The sequence below is a fragment of the Cuculus canorus genome, chromosome 26, assembly GCF_017976375.1.
Source record: "Cuculus canorus isolate bCucCan1 chromosome 26, bCucCan1.pri, whole genome shotgun sequence".
NCBI classification, from domain to species: domain Eukaryota; kingdom Metazoa; phylum Chordata; class Aves; order Cuculiformes; family Cuculidae; genus Cuculus; species Cuculus canorus.
In genome coordinates this window covers 5,842,057-5,855,405 of record NC_071426.1, presented here as the reverse complement: position 1 = coordinate 5,855,405, position 13,349 = coordinate 5,842,057, and the positions used below count along the sequence as shown (strand labels likewise).

The window sequence follows — 13,349 nt, the reverse complement described above, 5'->3', positions numbered from 1 at the left end:
CACAAAAGCCCACCAGGAATGGTGCTGCCTCTCCCCCTCAGTGCCTGGGAGCCTTGAAACAGTTCTCTGCGAGTGGTATAAATTTGCTGGTTATTCCCAGGAAAGATTTCTTGAAATAAGCTTGAAGGAATGAAAGGTCAGTGAGCAGGGAGGGCAGAACTCTCCCAGCTGGGTAATTAAAAAGAAAATTAAAAAGTGTGCTAAGTTGGAGATTGACTTCTGGCCATGCTTTGAAGATTAAAAAGGCTTTTTTCATTTCAGATGGAGGAGGTTGGGATTGGTGGGCGGAGGAGCTGCGGCTGCTGGAGCCGTGCACAGTGCTGGGAAGCTGCATTTGCCGTGTGTGGTGCTGAGCTCAGGGAGGTGCCGGGATGGCTGAACACAAGTGTGGTGCTCTGCTCTTGTCCCTCACGCTAAAACATTTTCTCTTGCAGCTGGAGTTGTCAGCCTGGTGGCTTACTGGTTTGCGCACCCGAGCAAATGGCAGATTGAATGCAAAACTCTGAATGCGTTTTGTATAAACATATTTTACCTTCAGAAAATGAAAATAATAGCAGCTTCAACCAAAGAATGGAACTTTCCAGGTTCTTTGCGCAGCCTGTAGCGAGATCAGTTCGGTGTTGCTTTCTGTACAGAGATTTATCCCACACTTTTGAAACTATCTGCAGCACAAAAATCAGAGAGAAAGCTAAATGGTAACAACAAGATAATGCCAAAACATTACAAAATGGCAACTTTAGCAGACAACACCACCAGGTAAATTTGCATATCCACTTCATTTTGTGATCTGCGGAGTTGAACAGGTCCAAGCTGTTGGGCTGGCTGTGAGATGGTACTCTTGGCTGGAACCCATGAGTGCCCCTAGAATGTGCTTTGGAGGTGTGAGAAATGGGCTTAGTTAGTCAGGTGTCTGCTGTACCTCCACTGAGCTGCCGGGTCCTGTCCTGTCCTCTTCTAAGCATCTGTTGAAGCTGATAGTGTTTCCCCAGGCATCTGGGAGTACTTCAAGGTAATGATGCTGTGCGGGTTGTGATGTTGACCAACAAACAGGTTTTACTTTTGTCAGTCCTTGGAAGAAAAATGATTTGAGGTTTTGCTTTTAATTACTAACATACCTAGAGGTCCAGGAAAGATGTAGGCGTCTGGCTTATTTGATGGGCATGGTGAATACAATAGCGGGTCACCAAAAGCACATTCCTCCTCCTTTAATTTTGGAAGTGCTTTGATCTGTGCCTGTGGAGTGTACAGCCTTGGCTTCACTGCTCTTCTGTTGCTGTTTTCCCTTGAAAATGATTTCTTATTTCTTGCCCAGCAATCAGCCCTGGGTGTTTTTAAAGGCACTTCCATCTCGCAATTACTTCTTTACATAGAAGAACCATCAGTTTGCTATGAGACATGTCTTGGACACCAGATTTTTCTTACAAGTGTTCTTAGACTTGCAGGGCAGGTTCGATATGAGCTGCGCCTGGGTTCAGGGTTTCAGAAGAAAAGCTGGGCACAAAGCAACAAAACATTGTGTTCTCTAACTGGAAAAGTGGAAAGTGCTGGTATCCCTTCTGTTCTGGGCTGCCCCTTGGAATCCCTTCTGTTCGGATGAGAGGGATGCACGTTTGAATGGGCTGAGTCACCCAGGTGGTACCCAGCGCCATGCATTGCTCGGTGAATTGAATGATGAGCTTTCACAGCCGTCCATAATTCCTTGTGTATATTTGATACAGCACTAGGGAAGAGAGCAGTAGATGTTTTCATGTTCAAGCATATCTTATGGTAAGTGCTTTTCCAAGGAATTTATAATTCAGTGGATCTATAAATATCTCTATAAGATCAAACTTAATGGCTGAGTCTTTCTGCTGTCCCAGGCCGTGGGTGGAAGTGGATCTATTTGTTCTGCTGATTTGTGATGCTGTTCCCTTGTGCCTGCTGTGTTACATTGAGTGTGTTCTGGAAGATACACATGGAAGTCTGCTGTATAGATTGGATCTTTTCACTGATCTAACAGATTACATATGTGCTATGCCTTTGGTAGGAACTTGAATTAGGAGATTGTTACCAAAATGTAGTCAGGAGACCCATCTGGCCATCATAAATGAGGCATCCTACACCTCACCCTCCCAATGAAAAGGATGTCCTTGCAAAAAGGAGCTGTGCCTTGTTCTGACGGCAACACTCTGAGAAGGGCACCTTGCTGAATGTTAGAAGCCCCCACTGTGCTCTAACAAGCTTGGGTTTATTTTAGACAAGTTGTGGAACAGAGAGCCTCGTCTGAACAGTTTTTGTGTGCATCAGACCTGCCTTTGCGCTGTGTGCTTTTCTTGTTATTACCTGGCAATACTTAAAGGCTCAAAGGAGGAGGTTAGTTCCCAGGTGTTTGTGGATCCTGGGTCATGTTATTGTCAGTTTTGAGCATACGAGATAACCAGTGTGTGCTGTCCCTGTACACAAACACAGATTTCGGTACAGTGGGAAGACTTGACTTCAAAGAAGGATTTTGTCCTGGCTCTGGGTGTTGCAAAACTAAGGAGGATGGCCTTGAATAAATATCCAAGCTCAGAACCTTGCCTAAAGTTGCCAGTTAGTTACCAGTGTGTCTGACAGCAAACACTTGTAGTTTGGCTAGAGTGCTCTCAAGTTACCAGAGTGTTCCCTCCTGAAGCTGAGCACCATATCTCTGAGAAGGCAAACAATGGGATCTTCTTCAAATAATGAAAAGTGGTCTTCTCCCAGGAGTAACATTCTCAAGAGAAATGATCTCATCTGTTTGGATCTCAGTTATTGAGCAGCTAAGAAACTGCTGACTGGCCACATGCGGTCATCATGGCAAAGCTTCTTGCACTCAGGCAGAGCAAGAGAAATTGGCTGCTGTGATTCCACTTCCATCAGTGAAGTGCAGCAGTACACGGGGCTTCCTGTCTGTTTGTTCCTGCCTGTCTTGCACAGGGCTGTGGAGTTTGAAGGTGCACCATGAAATATTGCACTGTCTTCAGACGGTAGTCACAAGGGTTCTGTCTGGAGTTAACTTTCATCCCAAGCACCTGTTCACTGCTGGGAGTTGTACCCAAGCAATCTGTGATTAGATCTGTCCAGGTGTCGTCACAGAGCCGGGCTTCAAGTGGAGGCGTCCAGATCAGTAAGTGGTTTATTTGAACTAAATCATTGAGTGTAAATACTAAATAATCAGAAATAAATCATTTGAATGATGAAATTCTCCATTCACCAGTGATGAACTTCAGAGCAATTGGTCTTAACTGTAAAGTAAACACATGAGTCTTGATTAAGTGGATACTTAAATAATGTTACTTGCGTTGAACTCAATTACACTTTGAACTTTGATTTTCAGGGTGAGCAGCATTTGAGGCTGTGGCCTATTTTAATGCAGTTATTAAAGAGAAAATAAATCTGGACATTGGAGTCAAATAGAGAGTGACGCATGGGTTTTGCTTGCCATTGATCGCCCAGTCCTGTAGCTGCCTGTGAGAGCATCAAATGCCTTGAATCTAAACTAATTTCTAGCGTGTTCCTCAAAAATGCAGTAGGTGAGAAATCTCACAGGTGCTCTGTGGGTACGTGGTGCAGCAGTTTATGTTGAGTGGTTTTAAAACTTAAGATATGATGTTGCTGTTGCTGGTCTTGAGGACTATAGGCTTTCTCTGTATTGAAATCAGACGATGCTTCTGTTTGTGAAAACATTTGGAAATCAGAAGTAAAGAGCAAAAGAAAGAATTGGAAAAGGAGCAAGTGCAGGAGAAGACTTTTCAACATCTCTTTAGAGTGGCAATTAAATGCTGAAACACAATGTGGTTTTATATACGTACACATTGCATAAAATTATCGCTGGAGATAATTGGCTTTCTTTGCTGTTTTCTTAGTGAGTGGTAAATAAGGAACATGTCGCAAGTGTCAGCTTTCAATTATACGCGCCCTGTTCAGCAGTTGGATCTTTGATGCGAGAACAAGCCCATGCCGCTTCTGATCTGCTGATGATCCATGGCTTTCACATCCTGACAATTAAGCAAGCTCTGGGAGCAGATGACAGACTTAAACATGCGTCAGGCTGGCTCTGCTCAGGGAGTGTGGGGAGGTGGGTGGCACCCTCAACCTGCCTTTGCCTCTGCAGCTTTGGGTTGAAAAGGTGTTCTGGATAAAGCAAGCTCATTGTTCCAGTGCTGCCCTCTTGGCTGACTCTCCATTGGGCCCAAGTTCTATAGACACTGCCTGTAAATGTGGGCAGCGTCTGGTAGCTGAGTGCTGCTTCCTGGTGGCCTGTTCAATTATCACTTGTGGTGTTGGCTCTAGAAGTGATGGTCTCTCATTAGTACTGCAGGCAGCGTTGGGTTTGGAGGGGTTGCTGCATAGTTGTTCCCTTGTCAGGCAAGGGGATGGCATACAGACCTGATGGCAAGTGATAACTCGAGGCAGGGGCTGGGATGCGACAAGTTAGGAAGGGATGTTTGGAATTGTGAGGTCAGCCTTAAGCCAGCGCTGTTCTGCAGAAAGAGAGGTTGGTCAAAGAGAGGAGAACAGATCCCTGTGGAAGGGCTGCAGGTCAGTTGATGCTTTTTTGTTTCAAGTATCTCACTTCTGTCCCTGCCTCCCTTTCCATCTCACTTTACTCTGTGGCTTTAGCATCACTCTTATGCAGCATTTTTGGTTAGGAAAGTAAATGAGCCCGGCACAAGTTTTATTGTGTTTGCAGTTCTTGGTCAGGTTATGGGCTGCTGAACCTTACAGAACAGAGCTTTGCCATCAGGGACCTCTCGAGAGCTGGCTAATTGCTAATGAAAATATTTCCCTGCAAGCCGCACAACAGAGGCGTATGGAAATGCTAACTGGGTGGAGAAAATCCTGATCCTGATTACAGCTCTTGGAGTCAGGCATGTAAATATTTATGCAACTTGAATTTTGGGGGGCCCAGCTGGGTTTTCTCCCTGTGGCATTGCAGGTTGTGTAAAGCACTTGAAGCTCCGTGTTGGGGTTGATGTGCACGCACGCTGCTGTTACTCAGGCTGTCCGTTAGCTCACTTCTCGTAACTATGGCCCAGGCGTGTAGTAACAGTTTGTAACCGTGTGGTGTCTTCCTGCATTCCAGCTGTTGTGTAACACGCAGGGATTGTGATTGGACACGGTGCAGTTATACAATGTAGTGAGCCCAACCAGATTATAAAAATCTTCCTCCGGCATGTCTGCATCCTTCTGGGCTGCAGCGTGCAACTCGGGCTGCTGCGCTGAGCCCGGGCTGGGAGCACGGTGGCCGAGGAATTGCCTGCGACGGGCTCTAGAAGTTGGTCCAGGTTTCTGGAGGTAAGAACTCGGATGCTAATGGGGATGACTGCAAAACTCTAGCTGCTTTAGCATGGGTATTATTAAGTAAGGGAACTTAAAACCTTACAAACTCAGGATTTCAATAACTAAGTTTCCATATATCAAAGATTTGAGGACTTAATTTTTCATCTAAAAATTGTTACTGCTGTAAAAGAGAGACTCAAAAGTATTAAACCTCTTTCCTGTTTACCTGTAAACTTTGGTTTCCATATAAATTCCTCCAATGAGGTTTATGTATTAAAAATGAGATTTTAAGAATGCTTGACCTCAAAAGTACAACATCTTGGTGATTTTGAAAATTTCTTGAAATCCAGATCTTTTATTAAGTTCCATTAAATAGAAGGGAAATATTTCAGGAGAAACCTCATAGATCAACTCAATGTAAACGTTTTCAAGTATGTAATCAGTTACTGGTTTCACATTGCTTACAGAACAAAGATCATTCTCTTTCAGCAAGGAGCGAGTATCTGTGTCAGCAGCAGACGTAGGGATGCCGAAGCGTTTGGAAAGGAGCTTTGTGTTCAGAGTTGGAAAAGTTGGCACTTTACCCTGATTTACTTAATAAATGGAATTTTTCCTAGATGAGTCTCTAACTTCACCTTCATTTTAATATGATTAAGGACTTGGAAAAAAAGTAGCTTTCATCCAAGTGCCAAGCAAAGTACAAAGAAAGCCGAGAAAAGCACCAGTGTGTGCTCAGGTCGCTTTGAGTGCCGCAAAGGAGTTTAATGAACAGGGTATTAACGTCCATCATAACGGGGGGGGAGGCATTTGAATTCTGAGGTTATTAATGCTCCGCAGGGAGACTGTAGGGACTGGATGGTGTTAGAAATCAAGTTAATGCGTTCCATGAACAGCGAGAGGCGTGCTGTGCGGCACACAGGGCTGTCCAGTGGTGATGGGTTTTGGATAGAAGAGAGATCACTGTTTGGTTGTTACTGTGTGCAGCAGTGCTATCTGCAGAGCACTGCAGGTGTGACCGGCTATCGGTCACTTGATCTCACGCTGTAAAACTTATCTTCTAGATTCTGCTTGTGCTCTTTGAAATGTAATCTCGTGCTGCTTCTGCTGTTCCGCTCTCAGGCAGGGCGCTGCTAATGCAGACCAGCGCGTGCGCGGCGCTGGGCGCTCCTGCAGAGGCTGGCGCACACGCTGCTTGGACCTGGAAAGCTGTTGCCTACTGGAATGACAAAATGAGAGAGTAACGGGGTGAAGGATGTGATGAGCTGGACCAGAAATGTTTTTGACCAAACGTGCCTTCAGCTTGACGTATACTTATTGGTAATGCACCTATTTTGGAAATTTTGTTTAGCACCACAGCTGAAACGAGCTCCTTTTTAATAATTTGAGTAACCAAACGCGTAGTTTTGAAAGCTGCGAGATCCTTTTTGTTAAGCATCTCATTCAGTTGGATTTAAGTCCTCTTCTGACAAGCTCATTCACAGAGGACGTTAATGAGATTTAGCTAATGTGCTTTAGCTCACGGCAGGTTTGAGCTCGGCGTAACTGTTGCGTGCCTTTGTGTAGGCATGCCCTAATAGTGCTGGTCAGTTGTTCAGGCGCTGTTCCTGGATGGCAGTCAAAGTACCAACTACTTAAAAATTCATTAGTGCCTACCGAGAAAGAATATATTTGTGCTTTGACGATACTTGGAAGTGAAGTGAGAAATGGGACTGAAACTTCTTTAAGTGCCCATCAACTCTGGTGTTTTAAAACATGTCAGGGCGTGTCTAAAACGTCAACGCTTTGGCTCTGCTGCAGGTAAAGGGCAAAGCTGTCTTGTGAAGCGTTGCGTTAGGAATTTGATGGGTACTTTTCTTTAAGTATGGATGGAGTTTATTCTTGAGCGGAGAGGGAAAATCTTCTCTAGCTTTGAAGGACATGGTAGCGTTTCGGTGCAATTTCATTTCATGGGAAGGAGCTCCGGGTGCAAGAGGTGCCTGGTAAAGACAAATCATGAGTATTTTTGGGGCCAAAGAGGCTCAGTTTTAAAATCACCTGAGGACAAGCTCTGCTTAGGGCCAAGGTGGGATGATGGGTTTTACATGTAGCAGCAGATTAAGTGCAGGTGTTGTGCAGCTCTTTTCACACCTGTAAGATGGTCAAAATGCCCTGGAAGGTGGAAAGCATTCCTTCAGGTGCACCTATGGATCTGGAATGGTTTGTGGGGTGCACAGGTGCCAATCTTGACATGTAATCCTTGTGGCCAGCACTCTGCAGCACTCAAATCATGGGTGTGGCTCTGTAGACAGTGCTTTGGCTGCATCATGTTCAGCACTCGTTGGGCTTTATCAGACTCACTGGTGAGATCCATGTTGATGAACTAGAAATGAGGAGGGACTTTTTGCAACATAGGAAAGGGTCAGGCAACTTTTTTTATCTCTTTGAATAGCAAAGGGTACTGTTTTGGACGTTTGTAATTTGGTTGTGGATATCTTGAACCCCTTGATAATGTATTGTTTCATTTTTAACAGCTTCTCGGGAACAAGTGCCTCGGGTTCTCACTGTATTTGTGCTGTTAGGTTAGCAGCTGTGGCAGGAAGGCTGCAGAGCGGAGGGGGAATCTTGTTCTAAGGCTCTTCTAGTATTAAAAATAGCATAACTTAGGACTTGTAGAAGTGGGGACACATAGAAATACAAACCTCAGTGCTTGTGGCTCCCAGCTGGTGCACAGAAGACAAGTTGTGTCTGGTCATGGAAAGAAGAGTCTTTGGATTTTAATACCTTAGTGGCACAAAATCAGTACAGGAATTTTGAGTGATGGGTGTAAGAAGGGCCAGTAGCAGTCTGGAGAAAGCTGCTGTTCCATAATTAACTGGGAATCTGCCCTGCCTTTCTGTGGCATTGTGTGTCTGGCCAGCGGTAGTTGCACCCTGTGAGTAAACTTGTCTGATTGGAGCCTCCAGCAACTTCCTTAATTGTCAGTGCTGCCGGTCTTGAAAGCACAGAAATACTCGTGTTTCCCTCATCAGTTTGGTGCAGTGTTTCCATGAAGGAGTTTTCTTTTGAAACTTTCCTGATCTTTTGGCATCCCTCCTGCCACATTCTGGAGCCATCTGCCCCTCGCTGGGCACTCACGTGCCAGCACAGGCCCTTTGTCTGCCTGCCCCCTTTGCTGTGTCTCTTGGCTGAATGTGAGCAGCTCTGTCCTGCAGGATGCCGTCTCTCTTGGACACATCCCTAGTGCTGTCAAGCAGTGTTACCTGTTTGGCCTGAGTGCACTTTATTAAACTAAAAGTAAATGTGGCACACTGGTCGCTACCTTAGGTTCTCCATGGCTGTCCAACTCTACAGGAGCTGAGAATTTATGTTCAGCTGCAGCCCGCAGCATGCCTTTTCCAGAAGTTGAGTTTGTCTCCTGCTCAGACTTTGTACCATTTAACAATGACATACCACACAGGGCATCCAGGTCCCTTTCAACATCTCTGTCGTGTCTGTTACCAAAAACATAATCTTAGACAGAGAAGATGCCTTGATTTGTACTTTAACACATCCTGTCCCTTGAGTTTCCTAGAATTATACAATCGGTTTATTGGAAAAGACCTTTGAGATCATCAAGCCCAACCATACTTACAGTAATAAACCAGATCCCTGAGCACCTTGTCTACCCTTCTTTTAAATCCTTCCAGGGGTGGTTACTCCACCACCTCCTTGGGCAGCCGTTCCAGTGCCCAATAACCCTTTCAGTGAAGAAAATTTTTTCTGATGTCCAATCCGAACCTGCCCTGCTGCAGCTTGAGGCCATTCCTTCTTGTCCTCTCACCTGTCGCTTGGGAGCAGAGCCCAGCATCCACCTCACTACAACCTCCTTTCAGGCAGTTGTAGGCAGTGCTGAGGTCTCCTCTCAGCCTCCTTTCTCCAGGCTAAACAGCCCCAGGTCCCACAGCTGCCTCTCATAACCCTGGTTCTCCAGCCCCTTCACCAGCTTCGCTGCCCTTCTCTGGACACACTTCAGGACCTGGACACACTTCAGGACCTTAATGTCTTTCTTGGAGTGAGGGGATATAGTTTCAGGGATGCCGCACACTTGAGACTGCGGATGGAGGAGGTGGAACTCCAGATATGCTGCTGCAGTTTGGTTTATTCGCCTCCAGTGGTTTGAATTTATTTAAAGTTGAGGTGAAGCTGACCTTTGTAAGGTTGGACAATTCCTGGCTGAACATCATCTCAGCTTGCAGCAGAAAGTTGTGATTTGCATCAGTCTGACAGCTAATTACAAATGATAAATTGAAGATTGTAATTAAGCGGTTGCCTTAATTTGATTCTGCCTTCCTTTGTGTATGCACAGAGCTCTCTTGGCTCTTCAGCCATCTGTAAATGCCAGACAGGTCCTGGGCTGGATCTGACCCTGCTCCGTCCCCGCGGTGCGCTGGGTACCTCCCAGGTGGCTCACCTACGGCAGCACTCCTGGGAGCTTTTCCATCGGTGTGCTCTGAAGAATTTGCTGATTTCTTGCCAGCTGGTTTATATAACCACGCCTGTTGTGCTTCCTTAACGAATATTTCCCTTGTACAGCAGCCTAAGAGCACTAAATGTAGGTCAGTTCCTGATTTTCCATAGTCACGGTGCAGAGGAGAGGACCACAGGTAGTAACTAGATATTTCTGTTTGACACCTCTACTGTGCTAAGAGATAGGGGGGAATGCACTTCTCTTTCCAGCTGGTGAGGATTCTCTTTTTAACTCTTTCCCCAGCGGGTTTACTTGTGTCCCAGCAGCACATAGCATGCGCAGGAAAATGGTACAGCAAACCACAACTGCAAGGTAGCTGGTTCCTGTCTTTGCAGGCAGTTCTGCCTCTTCGTAGAGCAGTAAAACGTGTGACTGCCCAGCAGCCTCTGACTGGGGTTTCAGGGGCTCTGGTGCCACTTCTGTTGTGTTGTGGCCCCACCATGCATAGCACTAAATCAGGCTGCTTAGGCTGTGTTCAAACTTTAGACCCGTTGCTCATGTTTATCTGTGCAGCTTTATGCAGGCTCAGCTCTCTTCTGTCTTCTCAAAGCAGCCGCACAAATCGGTACGTGAAGTCTGGAGTGTTTTGAGTAACGTCTTTGTACAATGGGCCTGGCTCAGTTTGATAGAAATTTGAGATCCAGTTGGAATTTGCGTTTTAAAAAGTCTTTGGTTTGAGTTTGGCAAATGAGGAAAGAGAGCTGCTTCCCTCTGAAAGCTTCTGGGGAAAAACCCTGTGTCATTCACAAGTCTTACGAGGAGCGGCTGAGAGAGCTGGGGTTGTTTAGCCTGGAGAAGAGGAGGCTGAGGGGAGACCTTATTACTCTCTACAACTACCTGAAAGGAGGTTGTGGAGAGGAGGGAGCTGGGCTCTTCTCCCAAGTGACAGAGGACAGGACAAGAGGGAATGGCCTGAAGCTCCGCCAGGGGAGGTTCAGGTTGGATATCAGAAAAAAAGTCTTCACAGAAAGTCATGGGGCATTGGCAGAGGCTGCCCAGGGAGGTGGTCAAGTCACCTTCCCTGGAGGTGTTTAAGGAACGGGTGGATGAAGTGCTGAGGGACGTGGTTTAAGGGAGTGTTAGGAATGGTTGGACTCGATGATCCAGTGGGTCCTTTCCAACCTGGTGATTCTATGATTCTTATACTTAATGAAAACAGTTTTCAGAGTTGAAAGTCATCGTGACAGTTGTGGGTGAATCTGAGGTTGAGACTAAGTGCTTTCCAAAGGGTTGACCTCCAGGAGGTCTGTAGTATTGGCACTGTGTCCCGAAGACAGCATTGCTTGCTAGTCTTGACCTGATGAACTGTGAACTCTTCTAATGGATGTCTTAAGAAAAAAAACCAACCACCCAAGCAAACAGAAAAGCCCCAACAACCTCTGTTGCCCCAAGTACCTGGGTTGCTGTTGCCTGGAGGTCAGACTGGTTTTGGTTTCCCCAATCTCTGCTTTACCAGGCTCTACATTCAAATGTTAAAGGTCCTCAAACACTGTAGAGACAGTGCCATCTTTTTAACTATCTTTTGTAGCCGTTTCTGGGTGTTCTCAGACTGATAGAAAAAAGCAGGGAACATTTTTAATGTGGTTCAGCCAGAATTACAGTAATTGATGCTGCTTTTAAAGGAAACTGAACTGTGTTCTGTTCTGGCCCCTTGCTACAAACAAGAAGGATGTTGAGGCTCTGGAGCGTGTCCGGAGAAGAGCAACGAAGCTGGTGAGGGGGTGGAGAACAAGTCTGACGAGGAGTGGCTGAGGGACCTGGGGCTGTTTAGCCTGGAGAAGAGGAGGCTGAGGGGAGACCACATTGCTCCCTACAACTACCTGAGAGGAGGTTGTGGAGGGAAGGGAGCTGGTCTCTTCTCCCAAGGTCAGGGGACAGGATAAGCGGGAACGGCCTCAAACTCCACTAGGGGAAGTTCGGGCTGGACATCAGGAAAAGATTTTTCACTGAAAGAGTCATCGGGCACGAGCAGAGGCTGCCCAGGGAGGTGGTGGAGTCACCATCCCTGGAGGTATTTAAAAGACTATATAAAAAAGGTGGATGAGGTGCTCAGGGGCATGGTTTAGTGGTTGATGGGAATGGTTGGACTTGATCCTGGAGGTCTTTTCCAACCTAGTAATTCTGTGAAACAATGCATGGAAGGGAGAAGACATGTGTTACATTTGGCTTCTCCTTGAATGGAGTTCGTGGACCATTTCTCCTTCCCGTGTTAATAAGCTCTTTATGGATCTTCAGTCCTGCCCAAGTTAACTGTTGAATCTGCTAAGAGATGAGTTTTCAAATCATATTTTTAGATAGACCTGCATCCATTTTGCTGGAGAGGGAGCGCGTGGGGTCATCTGAAACAGCAGCTTTTCATGCATCCTGTCTTGGCTTATGGGCAGATTTCTCTGTAGGAAAACCTCTGTTGTATTCTCCAGTGAACATTTTCATCTGTGGCAGAAGTTCCAGAATAATGACTTGCAGGTAGAAACTGCTGGAAGAAAAAGAAAAGCACGTTCAATTACAGTCTTGCCTTGTACATCTCCACCTCTGATGGATTTTGTCTATTTTTCTTCCAGTGAACTTTGAAATGCACTGTAACTTGTTAATGCAAAATAAGCGTCCTCAGTAAATTAGAAAATGGGGTATCGGTAGTCATGAAAATGCAGAGTGTGAGAACTACTGTGTTGTGTCAAACCAGACAGTCCCATAGCTTTGTGTCCTCTCTGCTGCCACCACATCTGGAAGGAGATGTGTGTGTCAGAGAAGAGACAGGTGTGTCAAAGGTGCAGAGCCTTTGCCTGGCTCCTAGCAGGTTTTCCTCAGTCTCACCTCTGTGCCTGGCAAGACCATGGAGCAGATTCTCCTGGAAACTCTGCTGAGGCACATGGGAAATAAGGAGAAGATTGTTGGCAGCCAACGTGGCTTCACGAAGGGCAAATCGTGCCTGATGGATTTGGTGGCTTTCCACAATGAGGCTACAGTGTTTGTGGATAAGGAAAGAGTAACTGGCATCTACCTGGGCTTCTGCAAAGCATCCGACACTGCCTGCTCTACATCCTTGTCTCTGAATTGGAGAGAGATGGATTTGCCAGATGAACCACTTGGTGGGTAAAGAATTGACTGGATGGTTGCGCTCAAAGAGTTGTGGTCAATAGCTCAGTGTCCAAGCGGAGACCAGTGACAAGTGGCATTCCGCAGGGCTCCCTGTTGGGATTGGTGCTGTTTGACATCATTGTCGCACTGGGACAATGGGATTGAGGGCACCCTCAGCAAGATTCCCAGTGACACCAAGTTGTGTGGTGCTGTTGATGTGCTGGAGGGAAGGGATGGATCCAGAGGGACTCGGACAGGCTGGAGAGGTGGGGCTGTGAGAACCTCATGGAGCTCAACAAAGCCAAGGGCAAGGTCCTGCTCCTGGGTCAGGGCAGTCCCAAGCACAGATCTAGGCTGGGCAGGGAATGGATTGGGAACAGCCCTGAGGAGAAGAACTTGGGGTGCTGGGGGATGAGAAACTCAACATGAGCCGGCAAAGTGCGCTTACTGCCCAGAGAGCCAATTGTGTCCCAGGCTGCATCCAAAGCAGTGAGACCAGCAG

At 46.4% G+C, this 13,349-nt stretch overlaps 1 protein-coding gene across 4 annotated transcripts in view; it reads left to right on the top strand.

Annotated features, from left to right (window-relative positions):
• The window catches only part of SLC23A2 (solute carrier family 23 member 2), a 62,444-nt gene that overhangs the window by 10,351 nt on the left and 38,744 nt on the right, over positions 1 to 13,349 (top strand). Inside the window, exon 1 of one of the 4 annotated variants that reach the window (XM_054088818.1) lies at positions 5,154 to 5,298. The exons of the other annotated variants lie outside the window; for them this stretch is intronic. The gene's annotated coding sequence lies outside the window, so the exon portion shown is untranslated. Of the gene's footprint in view, positions 1 to 5,153; positions 5,299 to 13,349 lie in introns of those variants that run through there. 4 annotated transcript variants of the gene reach the window in all.